We start from the raw sequence: 5,408 nt of genomic DNA, 5'->3' as shown, positions 1-5,408 counted from the left end.
CCTTAGCCCTTGCCACTCACTTCAGGCTCGTACGCTGAGCAGAACAGCCTGCTGTTCTGAAGCTTCGCTGGCTGCCGTTCGTGCCCAGACGCCATTTCCTTCCCAAGGAGGCGAAGCGCCGTCTACTTCTCGCAGCGAGCACGCTGCTCCTGGCTTTCGCTTCTGCCGCAACGAGCTCGCTACGAGCACTTTTCTTCTCAACCCTCTAGACCATTGCGTTCTGCTTTTCTTGTCTCGTGAATGGAGACGGAAAGCTTCTCGGCTACAATCTCGCCTAGAACAACTGCGGCTACACATTAAGCTCGCCCGGAACGCCCTGCTGAAACTTGCCTTCTGGCACCACATTCGCGGGGCAGCCGTCTTTCTTCGGCCACCTGCCAAGTGGCCCCGTATCGCCGCGCTCGTTGCACTCCGCTTGTCAGATTGGCTTCCCGTGGCGCTGATTTCAGCCTGGCCAAATACTAGCGCTGCGGAGAGCTGTCTCGCAGACAATCATGTTCCAGCATAGAAATTTGTCCTGCAATGTTCCCCCCTCTTTTCCCGCATTGTGCTGCTCTGATGAATGCCTTGAGCATGGAACGACTTAAGCCAGCAAGTATTCCTCGCCGGCCACCTCTCGCTGTGCAAGAGGTATGCCGTGGACCCTTTGAACGCTGCCAAGCAAAAAGCAGAGCAGTGACCATAAAAGCGAGGAGAGAGCATGCACGAAGCACACTAGTTCTGTCTAGTGCTTTCCGTGCAGAGAGGCGGCAAAGCTGAATGACGTGCCAGAGCTTCACTTCTCGCTGGAGAACAGGAAGGCAAGAATGAAGAGGCAGAACACAGCCTTGGTTTCAGCAGCCTCCGGGACTGCAAAAGTTCAGCAATAGCTCTGTCAAAGCAGAACTCGGCTGAGAATGCTCTCGCAGCTTGGCAAAGTTAGGCGCAGCTGTTGACCAGCTCTGCCCGTGGCCACAGGCTGCTTCTTCCACCTTCACTGTGGCAGAGCTTTTGCGGAACAGAGACGGCATTCTTCAAGGGCGTGTTCTCCAAGGTGCTGTGAAACAGAGCCTAGCACGCTGTCTCGCTGATCCTGGCTTTCGGCAAGCAGGCGTGCCAGACCGCCGACATTCTGCACTCTGGCAGCCTAGTTGCCAGCTTTCGGCAGCTGCTGTCCTAGCAAGGAAGCTCAGGGAGTCAAAGCCAGTGCCGGGCGGCACCTTTCTGCTTTGCCCGCCTAAGCGGCGCCACGCTCCCTCGGATACTGTGTCCTTTCCCTCTGCACTGCGTCTGCCGAGGTGCTCTCTGCCTCTCGGAGCAGAAGGGCAAAGGACAATGTTTTCCACAGCAGGGTAGAAATGGCATTGCTAGCAGGAAAGCTAGATGCCTTGGAACTGTCCCCTTAGCCCTTGCCACTCACTTCAGGCTCGTACGCTGAGCAGAACAGCCTGCTGTTCTGAAGCTTCGCTGGCTGCCGTTCGTGCCCAGACGCGATTTCCTTCCCAAGGAGGCGAAGCGCCGTCTACTTCTCGCAGCGAGCACGCCGCTCCTGGCTTTCGCTTCTGCCGCAACGAGCTCGCTACGAGCACTTTTCTTCTCAACCCTCTAGACCATTGCGTTCTGCTTTTCTTGTCTCGTGAATGGAGACGGAAAGCTTCTCGGCTACAATCTCGCCTAGAACAACTGCGGCTACACATTAAGCTCGCCCGGAACGCCCTGCTGAAACTTGCCTTCTGGCACCACATTCGCGGGGCAGCCGTCTTTCTTCGGCCACCTGCCAAGTGGCCCCATATCGCCGCGCTCGTTGCACTCCGCTTGTCAGATTGGCTTCCCGTGGCGCTGATTTCAGCCTGGCCAAATACTAGCGCTGCGGAGAGCTGTCTCGCAGACAATCATGTTCCAGCATAGAAATTTGTCCTGCAATGTTCCCCCCTCTTTTCCCCCATTGTGTTGCTCTGATGAATGCCTTGAGCATGGAACGACTTAAGCCAGCAAGTATTCCTCGCCGGCCACCTCTCGCTGTGCAAGAGGTATGCCGTGGACCCTTTGAACGCTGCCAAGCAAAAAGCAGAGCAGTGACCATAAAAGCGAGGAGAGAGCATGCAGGAAGCACACTAGTTCTGTCTAGTGCTTTCCGTGCAGAGAGGCGGCAAAGCTGAATGACGTGCCAGAGCTTCACTTCTCGCTGGAGAACAGGAAGGCAAGAATGAAGAGGCAGAACACAGCCTTGGTTTCAGCAGCCTCCGGGGCTGCAAAAGTTCAGCAATAGCTCTGTCAAAGCAGAACTCGGCTGAGAATGCTCTCGCAGCTTGGCAAAGTTAGGCGCAGCTGTTGAACAGCTCTGCCCGTGGCCACAGGCTGCTTCTTCCACCTTCACTGTGGCAGAGCTTTTGCGGAACAGAGACGGCATTCTTCAAGGGCGTGTTCTCCAAGGTGCTGTGAAACAGAGCCTAGCACGCTGTCTCGCTGAAACTGGCTTTCGGCAAGCAGGCGTGCCAGACCGCCGACATTCTGCACTCTGGCAGCCTAGTTGCCAGCTTTCGGCAGCTGCTGTCCTAGCAAGGAAGCTCAGGGAGTCAAAGCCAGTGCCGGGCGGCACCTTTCTGCTTTGCCCGCCTAAGCAGCGCCACGCTCCCTCGGATACTGTGTCCTTTCCCTCTGCACTGTGTCTGCCGAGGTGCTCTCTGCCTCTCGGAGCAGAAGGGCAAAGGACAATGTTTTCCACAGCAGGGTAGAAATGGCATTGCTAGCAGGAAAGCTAGATGCCTTGGAACTGTCCCCTTAGCCCTTGCCACTCACTTCAGGCTCGTACGCTGAGCAGAACAGCCTGCTGTTCTGAAGCTTCGCTGGCTGCCGTTCGTGCCCAGACGCGATTTCCTTCCCAAGGAGGCGAAGCGCCGTCTACTTCTCGCAGCGAGCACGCTGCTCCTGGCTTTCGCTTCTGCCGCAACGAGCTCGCTACGAGCACTTTTCTTCTCAACCCTCTAGACCATTGCGTTCTGCTTTTCTTGTCTCGTGAATGGAGACGGAAAGCTTCTCGGCTACAATCTCGCCTAGAACAACTGCGGCTACACATTAAGCTCGCCCGGAACGCCCTGCTGAAACTTGCCTTCTGGCACCACATTCGCGGGGCAGCCGTCTTTCTTCGGCCACCTGCCAAGTGGCCCCGTATCGCCGCGCTCGTTGCACTCCGCTTGTCAGATTGGCTTCCCGTGGCGCTGATTTCAGCCTGGCCAAATACTAGCGCTGCGGAGAGCTGTCTCGCAGACAATCATGTTCCAGCATAGAAATTTGTCCTGCAATGTTCCCCCCTCTTTTCCCGCATTGTGCTGCTCTGATGAATGCCTTGAGCATGGAACGACTTAAGCCAGCAAGTATTCCTCGCCGGCCACCTCTCGCTGTGCAAGAGGTATGCCGTGGACCCTTTGAACGCTGCCAAGCAAAAAGCAGAGCAGTGACCATAAAAGCGAGGAGAGAGCATGCACGAAGCACACTAGTTCTGTCTAGTGCTTTCCGTGCAGAGAGGCGGCAAAGCTGAATGACGTGCCAGAGCTTCACTTCTCGCTGGAGAACAGGAAGGCAAGAATGAAGAGGCAGAACACAGCCTTGGTTTCAGCAGCCTCCGGGACTGCAAAAGTTCAGCAATAGCTCTGTCAAAGCAGAACTCGGCTGAGAATGCTCTCGCAGCTTGGCAAAGTTAGGCGCAGCTGTTGACCAGCTCTGCCCGTGGCCACAGGCTGCTTCTTCCACCTTCACTGTGGCAGAGCTTTTGCGGAACAGAGACGGCATTCTTCAAGGGCGTGTTCTCCAGGGTGCTGTGAAACAGAGCCTAGCACGCTGTCTCGCTGAAACTGGCTTTCGGCAAGCAGGCGTGCCAGACCGCCGACATTCTGCACTCTGGCAGCCTAGTTGCCAGCTTTCGGCAGCTGCTGTCCTAGCAAGGAAGCTCAGGGAGTCAAAGCCAGTGCCGGGCGGCACCTTTCTGCTTTGCCCGCCTAAGCAGCGCCACGCTCCCTCGGATACTGTGTCCTTTCCCTCTGCACTGCGTCTGCCGAGGTGCTCTCTGCCTCTCGGAGCAGAAGGGCAAAGGACAATGTTTTCCACAGCAGGGTAGAAATGGCATTGCTAGCAAAAAAGCTAGATGCCTTGGAACTGTCCCCTTAGCCCTTGCCACTCACTTCAGGCTCGTACGCTGAGCAGAACAGCCTGCTGTTCTGAAGCTTCGCTGGCTGCCGTTCGTGCCCAGACGCCATTTCCTTCCCAAGGAGGCGAAGCGCCGTCTACTTCTCGCAGCGAGCACGCTGCTCCTGGCTTTCGCTTCTGCCGCAACGAGCTCGCTACGAGCACTTTTCTTCTCAACCCTCTAGACCATTGCGTTCTGCTTTTCTTGTCTCGTGAATGGAGACGGAAAGCTTCTCGGCTACAATCTCGCCTAGAACAACTGCGGCTACACATTAAGCTCGCCCGGAACGCCCTGCTGAAACTTGCCTTCTGGCACCACATTCGCGGGGCAGCCGTCTTTCTTCGGCCACCTGCCAAGTGGCCCCGTATCGCCGCGCTCGTTGCACTCCGCTTGTCAGATTGGCTTCCCGTGGCGCTGATTTCAGCCTGGCCAAATACTAGCGCTGCGGAGAGCTGTCTCGCAGACAATCATGTTCCAGCATAGAAATTTGTCCTGCAATGTTCCCCCCTCTTTTCCCGCATTGTGCTGCTCTGATGAATGCCTTGAGCATGGAACGACTTAAGCCAGCAAGTATTCCTCGCCGGCCACCTCTCGCTGTGCAAGAGGTATGCCGTGGACCCTTGGAACGCTGCCAAGCAAAAAGCAGAGCAGTGACCATAAAAGCGAGGAGAGAGCATGCAGGAAGCACACTAGTTCTGTCTAGTGCTTTCCGTGCAGAGAGGCGGCAAAGCTGAATGCCGTGCCAGAGCTTCACTTCTCGCTGGAGCACAGGAAGGCAAGAATGAAGAGGCAGAACACAGCCTTGGTTTCAGCAGCCTCCGGGACTGCAAAAGTTCAGCAATAGCTCTGTCAAAGCAGAACTCGGCTGAGAATGCTCTCGCAGCTTGGCAAAGTTAGGCGCAGCTGTTGACCAGCTCTGCCCGTGGCCACAGGCTGCTTCTTCCACCTTCACTGTGGCAGAGCTTTTGCGGAGCAGAGAGGGCATTCTTCAAGTGCGTGTTCTCCAGGGTGCTGTGAAACAGAGCCTAGCACGCTGTCTCGCTGAAACTGGCTTTCGGCAAGCAGGCGTGCCAGACCGCCGACATTCTGCACTCTGGCAGCCTAGTTGCCAGCTTTCGGCAGCTGCTGTCCTAGCAAGGAAGCTCAGGGAGTCAAAGCCAGTGCCGGGCGGCACCTTTCTGCTTTGCCCGCCTAAGCAGCGCCACGCTCCCTCGGATACTGTGTCCTTTCCCTCTGCACTGCGTCT

The sequence above is a fragment of the Cinclus cinclus genome, unplaced genomic scaffold, assembly GCF_963662255.1.
Source record: "Cinclus cinclus unplaced genomic scaffold, bCinCin1.1 SCAFFOLD_54, whole genome shotgun sequence".
Lineage (NCBI taxonomy): Eukaryota > Metazoa > Chordata > Aves > Passeriformes > Cinclidae > Cinclus > Cinclus cinclus.
This window is presented reverse-complemented; position numbering follows the sequence as displayed.